We start from the raw sequence: 16,129 nt of genomic DNA, 5'->3' as shown, positions 1-16,129 counted from the left end.
AATTTAGGTTCAAGGCATTTAGTTGCAGAATCCATGTTCTATGGCTGAGGCAAAGCAACAAATCTTATGGAAAGAAACAGAGGAAAAAGAAATCAGTCAATGTTTTAGGATTAGTTTACCCCCATCTGTTTCCTTCATCAGCAAGAGGAGTCACCAATAGCAATGATTAAATGCTGATATGTATGTTGCCTGCTTTTTCTTCATGCTTTGCTGTGTAGCCTAGCCAGCACTGGTCGGTCCCTTACCATATGTTAAAGATTCTATTGTTTTCTGTGCATTTGCTTATATCATGCACACCTTAACTGCAGAGTTTATTGTTTTCTAACAGTTTTATGGCTGGTAAGACTGAGGCTCAGAGAGAGATGGCAATTTGCACAAATTCCTAATGGCTGGATGCATCAATGCTTCATTTTGGAGTGTGTCTGGGCCACACACATAAATTCTGTCAGGTCCAAGAAACTGTGGCTCCAGGATGCTTTCATGCAGAATATGGTCTTTATAAATGGGGACAAATGTTACAAAGAGAGGCCATCAGTCCCACAGGGGGGCCCTAGAGGAGGCTCTGAAAGAAGCAAGCCTTACTTCCCTGACAGACAGGTGCTGACCATATAGAGGGGCTAAATCTCCAGTGGAACACTGGTCCATATGTGGGATGCACAGTGGCTACCACTGGTCTAGCTCATGGCCTGCATTCTTGGCTGATGAGACTAACAATAGCATCATTCATTCATTTGCTCATTCATTCCTCAATTTGACTCCTTAAATTCTGGCTGCTGCATTTACTGGAGTCCTTGACTCTACCCTTCCCAAGCTCATGCTTCTGTGCTTGTCTTTGGTTCTGCAGGCTCCCAGGAATCCTCTAGGTTCCATGCCCCTTGTTTTGTTTTTGGCAACTTACAATCAGATTCTTTATTGGCAGCCACAATAGTCTTTATAGTTATGCCACACTGAATTAGACATTCTAAGGGATATTTATATTTGAAAAGGCTGCTAAAGGGACGCCTTACCCTAGTTAAGAAACACTGCCCAGAATGAATGAGAAAAAACTGCCTTATGTGTATTTAAGGATTCCTAATCAAAATATGACCGTTCTGCAAACATGGAGTTCAATAAATTATTTGCAATGAAAATGTATTTGTCTGCTTTATATCAGGCACAGAAATAATTTTATTTGCACGACTCTGTCCTTCTTAGAAGGAAATGCTCTATATAAATAGACTCACCCTGGCTGTGGCCTGAAGCTCATAGTCACCACAGGTAAAACAGGCCTCAGAGATATTTGCTCATACATATGAATTATTGTCTATAGGAGGAATGCTATATCAAATTAACTTTTGAGGCTAAAAAAAAATTAAAATAAAACTAACTTAGGGATGTGGTTTAGTTGTAGAGTACTTACTTCCCTAATATGCACAAACCCTGGGTTCGTGCACTTTGACAGGCCTGTAATCCTGGCATTTGGGAAACAGAGGAAGGGGGATCAGAAGTTCAAGGTCATTCTCTGTTGGGAGCCGACTCTGAGCAGAAAGCGGATATCATCTTTGCAGCCATCTTGAGCCATATACTCTGACAAGAGACTTGTTTTCAACAGCCTACAGCAGCTGAGCACACTCTGATAATTATCTTGATCCTTTCAATCAAGGCCAGGCAGTGGTGGCACACTCTTTTAATCCCAGCACTTGAGAGACTCAAGGTGAGACTCAAGGTGAGATTAAAGGTGAGACTCAAGGTGAGACTTGAAGAGAGATATAAAAGGAGAGACTTGAGGAGAGAACAGGGCAGACTCCGTCTCCAGAGCAGACTCAGCAGACTCTGTCTCATCTCCAGAGCAGACTTTGTGTCGTCTCCAGATTAGACTCTCTATCTTGTCTCCATTCTTTCCATCTCTCTTCCCACTCTCTCTCTTGCTAGACCCTGACCCGCAGACCTGAGCAGCAGACCGGGCCGTTACAAAGTGACACCCAATATGGGGCAGCAAGAATGAGAGACCCAGTGAGGGACGTTACCAGAAGAAGGGTCGACTGAAAATTCAGAATCGAAACAGAGGTGATTGCCATGGGAACCTGCCATGTGGAGACCAGTAGGTCATAGTAATGATAATGGGGCAAGAAATAAGTCAGCCTGAATTCAACTCTCTTTGTTTTGTTGTTTGGTGCTTACATGTGTTAATTGTTTGCTTCTGTTTTGCTGTTTAAATGCTGTCTTTCATGTTCAAAAGAAAAAGAAAAGTATAGAATCCAAAATACCACCAAAGGTTGAAGTAATTGATTTGACAGAGCCGGATTGTGGTGACCTAGAAGAAGAGGCAGCCAAAAATTATGACCCTGAATGGTCCTCTTCCCATAGGCCCCCTCCCTGTGCTCCTCCACCTCCAGATGCTCCTGCTATGGAGATGGTGGTTGTAGGTCCCAGAAAGGAGTTACAGGACAAAATTTCTCTGCTTAAACAACAAATACAGTTAGAAAAAGAGTATCAGGACTTAATTAGTCAGCTACAAAAATTAAAGACAGGGAAGATGTCTCGAGAGGACAAGGAAAATCCCTCAGGTCCTCGAGTTCCTCAATCCAGAGTCCAAAGACAGCCCCTGCCCTCTGGTTTTAGTTCAGCCACAGGGAGTGAGACAGAGCGGAGATCATGTCACCCCCAGGCTCCTCTGACCATCTTCAGAGCCAGTGTGAGAGCTTCAGTAGCACAGACCTGATCCCCAGCAGGGACCCGACCACACTGTCTCACGAGAGCAACACCCCAGGACGTGGTATCTCGGACACCATGAGTACCCTCCACCCTGGAATGGGCCAGTCCCAGTGCTTATCTGGAGAAGAGGTTCTGTCTACATATATTCCCAAATGACAGATGCTACACGCTGGCTGCCAGAGAGACTGATCAAACAAATAGACAACAATAACAAATCCAGGGAAGAGAAACCCCCTGAGAAGCGTATTTTTTCTTTACAGGAAACATGAAGATGCTTCACAATTGTCTTCAAACAGGAGCAGATCAACCAACATACCAGACTTGAGAAGTTCTCAGTACAGAAGAAGACATCACCACCCACACCTCCAGGGTGGCTCTATTAGACTTTTGGTTCCCGGATTTATGATTTAGTGGGGTGCATTGTTTAGACTCAAGAGAAAACCCATTACCATAGTTACTATAATTGTTTTTTGGGTTTAAGATTGACTGAAACAGGAATGAGGATTTTCTTTGTTTTGTTAAGATCAAAGCTATGATCAGTTCTGTACTTCTATAGATTTAGATTTAGAAAGAATGGAATCTGCTATAATACATTTGTAAAATTCATTATCCTTCTTAGCTGAAATAGTGCTACAGAATAGAAGAGGCTTATACTTTTTACTCCTCCAACAGAAGGAGTTATGTACTACCCTAAAAAGAGTGTTGCTTTTACAATAACCATTCAGACATTGCTATGTCTCTTGTCTCTTGGGTTCACATTGTTCAATAAACTGATGGCTTTTGTACAACAATAGATAGACACTATTCAAATGAAACCCATACAGGTCCGTTATTACAGGCTGGAAATAAGAGACTCCAAAACCTCTGTCATCAAGACTGATGAGGATTAACCCCTAACTTATGCGCTAAACCAGATAGTCAATGATGGGTAAGAGAACACTTCAAGAGCCTTTCCCCAAACTGGGAGGCCTCACCATCCTAAGACAGGAGCTCAACCAATGGCTGTTGAGTATCCAGAGACAAGAAAGAGAGGCTGGGGTCCTTTGTTCCAACCTAAGACAGACACAGTTTCCGTAAGTTTTCCCAGCCTTCCCTTTTGAAAACAAATTTAAAAAGGGGGACCTGTTGGGAGCCAACTCTGAGCAGAAAGCGGATATCATCTTTGGAGCCATCTTGAGCCATATACCCTGACAAGAGACTTGTTTTCAACAGCCTACAACAGCTGAGCACACTCTGATAATTATCTTGATCCTTTCAATCAAGGCCAGGCAGTGGTGGCACACTCTTTTAATCCCAGCACTTGAGAGACTCAAGGTGAGACTCAAGGTGAGATTAAAGGTGAGACTCAAGGTGAGACTTGAAGAGAGATATAAAAGGAGAGACTTGAGGAGAGAACAGGGCAGACTTCATCTCCAGAGCAGACTCTGTCTCGTCTCCTGATCAGACTGTCTGTCTTGTCTCCATTCTTCCCGTCTCTGTCCCCACTCTCTCTCTTGCTAGACCCTGACCTGCAGACCGGAGCAGCAGAATGGGCCATTACAATTCTCAGTTATATAGGAAGTTTGAAGCCAGCCTGGGCTATCAAATTCTGTCTCAAAATGTAGAAATAGGGTCATGGAGGTGATTGGGTAAAGGTACTATCACCAAGCCTGATGTTCTGAGTTTGATTCCTGAGACCTTCATGGTGGAAGATAGGAGATGACTCCTGTAAGCTGTACTCTGACTCATACACACATGTCATAGTATACATGCCTCCCCCATAGATAACGTTTTCGAAAATAAAATTTAAAACCAGAAACTAAACCTGGATTCTAGGAGATACCTTAGCAATGCACTGCATTAAATGCATTCAGGTAGTGGGCATGTAACTTGGGCAGTGTTCAGGTAGCCTAGGTTCAGAGGAACAGGAGCACTGCCCTCCATGGGCACAGAGGTGGAGTTACTTACTACTGCACGTCGGTTGCATGAAGCAAACAGGCCATGAGTGACATCTCACAGCTCTCCCTTCAGCGCTGGAATGTTTTAAAGCTTAGTCCTTCATGTCTCTTCTTCCCTCTCTGACCACCTGGAAGCTATGTGCTAAGAAGTCCAAGATGGTGATGTTGCATGCTCACGCAGTCTACCTGACTGAGCGACTGTGGAAAGGAGGCTCTCCAGTCTACCAGTGACGTAGGATCAGCTAAGTAACAATTCTTAGATGAGATCAGCATAAACCATTGAGAACATTCCAAATTTTACCTTTTAAACCACTGCCTGCTGTTATCCTGAATAGCTGGTCAATTACCCCATTTTCTGACCTGTGACACATTGACATTTGAGGACAAATAATTCTTTGATGGGTGTGTGTGTCCTATTCATTGTGGGGTATTTAACAGAATCTTTGGATTCTGTCCACTAGATACACAAAGCATGCCCCCTCCTTCATCTTTGGTTGCATTAAGCGAAACTGGCTCCGGACATTTTCACATGTCCTTTGGAGCTCAAAGTCACTCCTAGTTCACACATGAGCTTTGCAGACATTCTTTTATTTCTAGCATCTTCTTCTTTGTGCTGGGTAAGACACTAATGTCATTCAGACCTTACTCCATGGTATATTATAAATGCTAGCATAAACTAAGATATATGTGCCTGAGGATGAATGCTTAGACAAATTGTAGACCTATGGCAGGACTCTTTCGCTGAAGGCAACAGAAACCATCTCTGAGTAGCTTAAACAAGGGGGGAAAGGATTCTTTAAAATAAGCATAGGAATGTCATAGAAGCAGAGGGAGTGAGGCAGGCTCCCAGGGCTCCCAGCAGTGCTTGACTCAGGGTTTGGGAGGCAGAGCGACTGGCTTCCTCAGCAAACACTCTAGGCTTATGAAAATTGTGATGGCAGCAACAGTGTCATGATACCAGCCTCATCAAAATCAGATGGATGCAGGACTGTCCTTTAGAGAAAGGAGACAGTAGACTCAGAAGAGGATGGGTGGAAAGGGGAGCTTGGGAAATTGGAGAAAATGTCTACTCAGGGTGTGGTTTCTGGGGCTCTTCGTGGTGGTACAGATCCCTGCTCTGCTTTCTGCATGCATTGAGGATCAAAGGAGATGTGAAAGCAGTAAATACTAAAAATGGAATCCTGAGATGCCAGAAGGGAGCATGGCCCGGGCTTTGTGATAAACAGGGACACTGTCATATGATGGCATCAGGGAGGACTCAGGACACGTTAGAAATTTCCTTCCGGGGTGGTTCTCTCACCACAAGTGTTGGTTTGGAGGGTTTTGTGAGACCTGGGCCCTCTTTCATCTGCCTTTCCTTTGTCACTATCCCAACACTAGACTCAAGGACCAGGCCAGGGGGAGGTCAGGCCATGAAGAACAGTTCCATTGCCTCTTCATCTCAGAAGCTCCCAGTTTTACTTTTCCCTCCCTGCTATGAAGTAATGTATATGAATGTTAGAAAAAAAGGAGAGAAACACACAAACCAATCCCTTGGGATAAAAAGACAACAGAACAACAGAAGCCAACTAAGGAAGCTAGTTTAAACTTGACCCCAAATCCTGAAAGTGGCTGCAGCTAGGTGAGCTGCTAAGAGCATCAGCTCTTTAGGTGAGAGAAGTGGCTTAGTGAAAGATGAGAAAGGCTTTGGTTCATGGTCTGTCACTTATCTTACTCCTGGGCAGAAAGACTGGACGTCCTCTGTACAGTGACTGGATGCCCTCTGTACAGCCTAGCTTAGGGGAAATGAAGAGCAGAGAATATTTACCTGAGATATATTTGGCTTATGATCTATTATTTCTTGGTGATGATGATTAAATAAATGAAAGATGAGACATAAATCAAGCTAGCATCCACTTTTTCCAATCTCTAAATGTATTTACATTTGGTTGCAATGTCCACGTTGATTCAATTGTTCTCTGTCACTCACCAGTAATTCTATCAGTCCAATTTCATGCCCATAAATCTCCAGCCCTGGGGAGGACGAGCTCTGTGAATCCTCTTAGCTGCAGAGGCAGACGAAACTGTCACCTGAAACTGCATCAAGGGATCAGCAGCAGGTATCACAGGGGGAGCATTGGATCTATTGCTCATGGAGGCAAAGAACAATTGTTAAAGGAAACCAGAATCAAAATACATTAGGGAGTGGGCTTTTGGAAACTTGGATTGGAAGATGTGGCTGCAGGCCTTCAGTTCCTCAGACTCACACAGAAACTCCTTGGGAGAGGGGAAGAATGGCCCAGTAAAAGATGACAAAGACAATAGTTTTCAGTCTATAGCCTATAGCTCATCTTATACTGGGGGTGCTGGAGAGCTGAGCGTATTCAGCTATTCATTGCATGAATGAATATTGAAGGTCAACAAGGGACTACACATTCAGATACTAAGGTAGCTAGGGTGTGTGTCTTGAAAGAGTTTAGGGTTCCATGGAGCAGCCCAACTTTAACAAAACAATCTGAAAGCAACGGAAGGCAATACTGTAGCCGTGAAGGTAAATGGATGTTCAGATTTTGATGATGGTACAGGGGGAGTAGACACATTGAGTAGATATGGGATAACCTCAGAGGAAGTGAGGGGATAGCTAACCAGGAGAGGGACTTATAGGTGGGGTGGAGAGAGGTTGCATGTCTGGGGCTCAGATGGTTGAATATTCAGTGAGATGGAGCTGAGAGGCAGGTAGATTTGGCAGGGTCTTGGAGGCCAAGGGCAAGGCTTTACCTTTATTCAGTCATAGGATTTAAGCAGAAAGTGGTATAGTGAGGTTTCCAGCCAGAAAAGGTCATGTTACGAGAAGTGTCATGGTGGGCTGGTGCAACTGGGTCATTAGTACTGTGCGTGGCTGATCATTAGAGTTCAGCAGCAGGAGTAGGTGTCCAGCCTGGGTTGGGCAGATGAGGCTGGAAGTTAGCTTACTTCTGAAGCCACAATGAGTCCCATTGTAAACATCACAGGTTCGCCTGCCCAGGGGCTGCCCAGCGGAGACACAGGAAATTGCTTTACTTGGTAGAGAGAGTCCTAAGAAAAGTGCATGATCCAGATGACAAGGGTCTAGGCTTTGTATTCTGTGGGGATATCAGTATGTAGCTTTCCCAGAACTATTTTTTAAAAGACAATGTTCTCCGTGGTGTATGTTCTTGGCACCTTTGTCTATAACTGTAAATTTATCTCTGTTATTTGTTCTAGTACATTGTTCCACATGTCTGTTCTATGCTAAGCTCTGTAGTTAGAGGTTTAAGTCACTGTGACACCTCTGGCATTGTTCCTTTTGCTCAACATTGCTTTGGCTACTTGGCTTTTGGGTCCCTAGGAATATGAATATATACACGCGCACGCACGCACACACACACACACACACACATATATACATTCTTAACAGAAATATATATTTAATATGTATTTGATATAATCAATATGTCAAAGAGTCAACCACCTTATGAACCATTGCTAAGATATGGACGCAGCCTAAATACCTAGCAGAGATGAATGATGAATGAATAAAAGAAAATATGCACTGTGACCACAGTGGAATATCATTCAGCTATAAAAAATGAATTCTGCCAACAAGGATGAATTCAGAAGACATGTTACTTGGAATAAGCCAGGCATAGAAAGATTAATACATCACAATTTCCTTTATCTGTACAGCCTTTAGTTGCTGACGTAGGAGTATCAAGAAGAGCAGTTACCAGGCCCTGGGAAGGTGAAGCAGGAGGAGAACGTGATGGGAGAGATTGTTCAGTGGAAGGAAACTGTGTTGGGATGAGAGAGGTAGGTACTGGTGCTCTGCTGCACAGTGGGGTGACTGTAGTTCACAGTTTTACATAGTTGTTGATTGTCTATGTGGTTAGTTGGGTACGGAAAGAACAGAACAGAAGTCTCTGGCAGTTGTGTATTTGTTAATAGTATTTCTCATTCAAGACCTGAGGTGATTAATATTGTAACCTGACAGAGTCTAGAGTCACCCAGGAGACACACCTATAGTTATATCTATGAAGAGTTATCTAGATTAGGTTAACTGAGATGGGAAGACCCACCCTAAAGATGGGTGGTGCCATTGCATGGGCTTGAGTCTAGGAATTCATGAGGAGCATAACAGAGGCCTGAGAGGGGGCTGAATGGGAAGAGTGTTTACATATAGGCCTGATGACTGGAGTTTGATCGCAGATCCCATATGGTGGCATGAGGGAACCAATTCTCAAAAGTTGTTTTCTGACCTCAATATATCAGTATCTCAATGCCCTCTCTAAAATACATGTACACACACACACACACACACACACACACACACACACACACACACACATATTTAAGGGAGAAATTGAGCTTAACTCCAGCATCTTTCTCTGAATTCTGACTATTGTTGCCATACGACCAGCTCCTCTCACTCTCACCTCCATGGCATCTCCACCATGATGGGTCACACCCTCAGTAAGTCCAAATACACTCTTCTTTTCTTATGTTGCTTTCTCAGACATTTAACGGCAACAATGAGCATAGTAAGTAGTATAAATTCTACCAGGGTTTACTTCCTGTGTTTTCAATCTCTGATTTTTGTGTCAATCACGTTATGATTAGATCTTTTAATCTTTTTTATTTAAAATTCTAAAAATTGGTTTTGAGAATACATGAATACTGTATGCAAATCTATACTCCTCTTCCCCTTGCCACTCCTCCTATGCCCCTCTCCCACTCTCATGACTTCTTCAATTATTGTTACTTAAATAAACATGTATATGTATAAATATAATCCATTGGGTCCATTTACTTTTGTCTTCGTGTGTATTTGTTTAAGGAATCACCATTTGGGACTGGGTAACCTCCCAGGGGGAGCTCATCCCTGGAGAAGACTGATCTATACTGGCTCCTGAGAGAGGGAGAACAGTGTTCCTAGGGATTTAATATCTTTCTGATGGATCGGTCTCTCTGTTGATATGAAATGACTTTCTTGATATGTGGCATTGTCCTTTGCTCTAAAATCTACTTTGACATTAACAATTCCAGTCTAGCTCTTTTTGGTTAGTGTTAGCCTGCTATGTATTTGTACTAGTCTTTTATTTTTAACCAATAGTTAAAATACTGTTTTACTTTTTAAAATCCAGCTTGATAGCCTGTATCTTTTCATTGAGTGTTTAGGCCATTTATCTTTAATGTGATCAATGGACTGGCTAGGTTTGAACTTGCCATTTTGTAGTTTTTGTCTACTTGTTCCAACTTCTGTCTATTCTTTTATTCCTTCATTTCTTGACCTTTTAGAAAGTTAGCTGAATATTTTTGCTAGTTATCTTCTGTGTTATCTTAATAAACTTGTTTTGTTTTCCTGGTGACTATTTTAAAGTTTATGATATACAGCCCCAGTGCCATGCCTACCTGCCTGTTGTCTCATTGCTTACCAATATGGTCATGGACTTAATCTTCAGAAACTGTAAGCCCCAAATAACTTTCTTTTGTAAGTTGCCTTGATCATGCTGTCTACACACAATCAAAGAATTAGTAACTAAGATGGTATTTTTTTTTATCATAGTAAGTATTTTACCACTCATAACACCCTATGAAGTAGCTAAAATTATCTAGAATTTGAGGCAATCAACTCTGGCTTGGGGAAGATAGGCAGTTTTAAGGATAGTGAAGGATAAAGAGAAATCTGCCAAGGGTAATGGTAGAAAAGGACATTCTATAAAAGCAAGATCAGAAGGAAAAATGGGAGAGGGTAGGTAGTGTTAGAGTAGCGTTAAATGCCCATTAAGGAAAAACTTCTAGTCAAGAGAACAGAAGCTTTGACCTGGGAAGAGACCAGACATTCCAGTTGTTTTCATGGATCTCCTGGCCAAGGGACCAAGGCAGACTCACATTCAGACATGCTAAAGCAATAAAAGGAATAAATTTTTCCTTTAATGAGATTTTATACTTTTTTTCCCTGAATTCCTGCTTGCCTTCCCCCATAGGGAAGTTTCTACAAGCAGCTGTGAATTAGGTCTCCCCACCTCTCTGAGGCCTTAGTCAGAAAGTTAGCAGACTTTTTCTGCTCTCTCTTTTAGATGGTAGTCAGAACCTCAAGTGTCTTTTTTCTGATACTCTTTCTTCAGAGCTCCCTTCCTAACCACATGGCTGCTTCTCCATCATGCATCTGATATCTACTCATGCACTATGTGGTTCTCTCTTCTCTCCTCCATCTTCCTCCTCTGGGTAACTGCTGAGGTTTACTGCTGGCCTGCCCTTGGGATTTTTCCTTTAAATTTTAATAAAAGTGTCCTTATACTTTAAAAAGGTAATTAAAAATAAAGTTTAAAAAAATATATATCTGTAGTTTGTTATAGACTTTAATTTTATTCATAACTGCCAGTATAGTATCATTTTTGGATAAGTTACCAATGATGTTTAAGATAAATTAAACAAAACACACACACACACACACACACACACACACACTCACTAAAGACATTTTTGGCACTCTGGCTTCATTTATGAACTCTTATTCCTTGTTTCTCTGGTAATATTTCTTATACAGTGTGGCTTTGCTGGTTATATTTTCATTCAGCTCTGAATATCTTAAATTTTATTTCATTTTTGCTTTTGAAAGATACTGATTGACATTTTAAATTTAATGTTATTTGGCTTATTTTATACTTTAAAAGTGTTGCTTTATTATTAAGAATTTGCTTACATTGTTTTGTATAACAAGAATTGCTATTTTATCTTTATTATGTTATATTTCATGTATTTCTCCTCTGGTGACATTTGAGTCTATCTTTATTTTGAATTAGTGTCAGTTCAATTATGACATACTACCCCCGTTTCTCTTACTTACCTGTATGAGAGTTAGTGAGGTTTTGGTCAGTCTTTATATTTCGAAGAATTTTAATCATTGTGGATCTGAATGAGCCTTCTGTCTTCCCCTCTTCCTTTCAAGGTCCCGAATGACGAGCGTGTGATAAACTTTCCCGCTATTCACGACGCTCTCTCTTGGCTGTTTAAATTCTGATTTTCTTGGATAGGGTTCACAGAGACATCTTCACATTCACCGATCATCCCTCCTGCAGTTTCGAGTTTGCTCTTCTCCCATTGGTGTGTTTTATCCCATGTGTTTCAGTGTGCCTGCCCCTCTAGAGTTCAGTTTCAGTATTTTTTAAACGTCTTCAGTATTCCTTGGTGACATTTAAATGTGTAACTACTGTTTGATAATTCTAACATTTGTTTCAGTCATGAGTTGGTTTCCATGTATTTTTCTCTTTCTTTACTGTCATGTTATCTCTGTTTTGTTTTTAACATGGCTAGTATTTTTAATTGTACCCCAGGCATTATAATATGTATAGATGACTGTTGGGAAAGAGAACATCTGTCTTCTCATCTAGAGGCTCTGGACAGCTTCCTAAACTTCTCACTGGGAAATCTGATTTGCTCAGTATCTGTTCAATACTTATTTTCGAGCTGGAAAGTCATGCTCTGTATTTAATTTATTCTCTTAGGTGTCAGTATTCCAGTGGGGAGTAGTTATATTTGAAATGCTTGTGCTTTGTATTTTATATTGTCTACAGCTTCTAAATGTGTTTTAGCCATAGTCATGGGATGCTGTCTATGTATCTGGTTTCTCTTGATCTCCACATCCACAGGTTATGAGTAAATAGATTTAATCAACAAAAATTATGTGTGTGTGTATTTGTATGTATACATCTTTGGGTTTTTATAAATCTTATTGTGTGATTATGACATGATAAAGTTAACTGACTTGGAAAGAGTTTCATCTCACATCTTACTTTTACATAGTTTTAGGTGAACCATGCTCGCTCTAGGGTTTCATTTCTCCTGTTACTAAGGTAAAGCCTTCTGTGTCTTCTGCTCAGTGTGCCTTGAATCCTGTGGTTCTGCTGTCTCACAGAGAGAAACAGATGTCTCTGAAAGGCCATGTGAGTATAATTTTCTCTCATTCTCTCTACTGGCTGTTTCTCTACCCTCAGGGGTTTTTGTATACACAGGTCCTCATCAGGTAGAGTCACCTTATATGAAGGGAACACTGAGAATGTCTGGGCTTGTCTTTCTTTCCCCTGCCACTCTGTCATATGAACTCTGTCTGGCTTGATGTTTCTGGACATCTCCAGTCACTCAATCTGTTAGGCTCTGTCTCCTTTCCCATACCTACGCAGTAGCCTAGGAACCCCCCATGCAGTAAATGCAACAAGAGTAAGGTTCCTCCTGGGTGTGTGCTGTCCATCTGAGCTCAGGGCCTGGCATCCAGTGAGTTGAAAATCATTATTTCCTATCTCTTGAATGGGAAATATACAATTTTTGATTGGCATATATCTAGGAGAGTAAATCTTACTGCTAACACATGCTGGCTGAAGTGGAATTTCTAGGCTACAAGTTTAATCTCCATCTATTGGCAGAGCGGAAACACCAAGAAAGGGACCAGTACCCACTCCTGTGTATTGAGAAGTTTAACCTAGGCGGGGTTGGGGGAGAGGAGGCATGGGAGACAAGGTGGCGACTCCTACATCAAGTCCTGAAGACTGCCAGGACGTAGAGGGGACATGTGTGAAACACTCTAAATACAAATGTGGAAAGTTTCCTAAAACAAAATGCAGAAATTTGAGCTAACACATTCAAAACACTATGTTGCGAATCAGGGCATTCTGTGTATGCCTGGCAAAGCAAAACAGAGACTAAGTTAAGGCACAGGTGTGTTTCCTCTGATGTTCCCAAACAATTTTCCCCTCAGAACAGGGAACCATGAGAGTCATAGAAGTCATCCCAAAGCTCCCTTGGAGTCTCCTGGCCAGTGAGGCTGTGGACTCACATAACCCAGAGACTTCTAAACAGCTGTTCTTGTCTGGACAACATTTGCACATGGTTTCCATGAGAAAGCACAATGTTTTATTCATGTCCACTTGTAAACTTCGTGAATAGCGGAGAACATTTTAGGATTTTAGAAGGTAAATCTCCACATATGCTTATCACAAAGCCTTTGAGTTCTTAAGTCACTTTGGAATGAGAATTTTTTTTTTTCTGTCTCAATCCAGCTGAGATCTTTACATTTGAACACTGAGTTTCTCCAGGTTACTGGTGTACTAAATGCTAAAATAATACATTTAGGATAATAAAGTGAAGTAGGCCCCAAAGGAGCACAAGACAGAGTCGACTGAAATCAGGTGTGAGGAAATGTACCATTGCCACGTTGATGGAGCTGTGCTTGGACAGAATCTTTGTAAACAAAGCACAGGGAATGGACGCCTTGGCTGGAGAACAAAGGTCAGGAAATATAATATTAACCAGTTAGTATTAGGGAATAGTTATTAGCAAGCACTTAGGGGACAGCTGTAGTACTAAAAGTGTTCATCACGATGAGAAGTAAGGTCGTGTGGGCTATGATGGAAGTTAGTGCTCACTCCATGGTTGTGTATTGGTTTCCTCCTTGGGGAAAGGGTGAGCAGGGTCAAAGTCACCTTAAATTCCTCCAGGTTTCAGAATGACTGACTTAGCCTCTCAAGGAGCCTTCTAGAGCAGCAGAGGCAGGAGCTGAACAAGTCTTTTGCAGAGTAAACTTTGCCCAATAAAGAGCAGTCTTTAAAAAAAAAAAAAGCTTGAATTGGGAAAAATAACATGAACTTCCTTGAGTCTTTGGATACAGTAACACAGCTGGATAAGTGGATCCATTGTTAGGAACTCTAGTAGAATCCTATGTCTAGGGTAAACATTAGAATGGAATAGTTGTCTTCTAGAAGTACTTTGACCTTGAAGAAATCATTGTTGAAAACAATGGTTGTTTTCTTTTATCTATAGAGTTGTTTTTCTGAAGGAGCCTGACAGCCTTTGCATGACTTTGGTCACCAGATGGTCCCAGCACTCCTGAAACACTTTGCATTATTGGGTACTATAGCTGGTCTATGCTGCTTTGTGGGTTTTTCTTTTTCCCCGTACTTAATACTCCCTCTTCACTCCACATTACTAGATAGGAGAGAAAGAAGGATACAGGGGAGACAGCGATAGAGATCTCTGAATCTAATTTCTGTATTCTTGTTGCTTCTTTGAGTATGACAAATAACAAAACACAACCACCAGTCCCACCTCTGGGGCCCTAGCATTTATGTACTCTCTGAAATTACAAACATCCTAGAATTACATAGAATTACCAATGTCACATAACTGAAAAACTATACGTAGCTAGCAAAACCATGCCTCTGTTAGAGCATGAGGCAAATCACAGTCAGCTTCTGCAGGCAATCTGAAGCAGCCACATATCCTCACATATGGGGATTTCTTTTTTAAAGAAACTAAAATTTCAGAATTCTCAATACAGGGTACTGCAAACAGTGCACAATAAAGATTAAGCATGCAGGGGTGTGGTGTTTTCCTTCACAAAATACAGATTATGTTAGGGGCTTTGGTATGAGGAACTTGTTTTACCACCCCCCACCACCACCACAACTTTTGTGTAACAAATCAATTAACTTGCTTCTGCGAGGCTGTTTGAGGTTCAGTTCACCAAGGCTAGACCTCTCTGCTGCTTCAGAGCATTGCTACACTCTGGAGTGACCCTCTTTCTTTGATTGACCAGATGACTCAGAACACTGACTTTAGGGAGAGAATCAGGTGGGTGAGGTGGCAGGAGAGAGGGAGGAGAAAGAACTGAGGGCAAAACAAGCCCAGAAACTGTAAAATCCCATATCCCAAATCTCCATGACACAGACTGTGAACACTGCTTTGTAACGTGGCCACATACGTACCACTTATGAGGAATCTCACTGACATCTATATGATGAGCTGTTTCCACCCTCTCTGATTTTACCTGAATGATACTGATTCTCCATCCTGGGCCCAATGATACTCTTGAAAACATCATGCTTGAATAGTTGACATGGCAATGATGGTAGTGACAGCTCTGGCTCCTAAATGAGCCCTCTGTTCCTTGGGGAGCCTGACCTACTGCTTACCATCCTGGTGAAGAATCACTCAGAATCTTTTACCCCAGTCCTGTCACGTGTAGGCGCCGTATCCTGGGCAGTCAGGACTTCTTTTTCTTGATGGATGGATTGAGGATGCTCTGACTCTTCCCTACATTGTCTGTCTGTCTGTTTGTTTGTTTGTTTGTTTTTGAGGAGCTTTGTAATTACAGACACTTACTTTTTATTCAAACATTCTCAGTCACATGGATTAAAGCTCGCATTTAATTCTGTTCCAGCCACCCTGTCAAAATGACAAATGGCCCATATCAGAAAAGTATCAACTGGCAGAAACTGTCAGCCCGAAATTTCACCAAGACAAGAAGGACAGGCATAATGGCAGAAGCTGTTTCTTCCTCCCCCTCTTCCCCTTGCACTGTCCTGTAGATAAGCATCCTCTTGCATCCTGTGTATAAGGCAAGTTCTAATAAGAAATTATTTTAAACAATAGGAGGAATAAAATAGAAATGGTCCACCTTTCCCATGGCAAGCTATTTTTTTGTAAATTGCACTTGTTGAGTAGACTAG

Source organism: Grammomys surdaster, unplaced genomic scaffold (assembly GCF_004785775.1).
Source record: "Grammomys surdaster isolate TR1022 unplaced genomic scaffold, NIH_TR_1.0 192, whole genome shotgun sequence".
NCBI lineage: Eukaryota > Metazoa > Chordata > Mammalia > Rodentia > Muridae > Grammomys > Grammomys surdaster.
Note: the sequence above shows the minus strand (reverse complement) of the source record.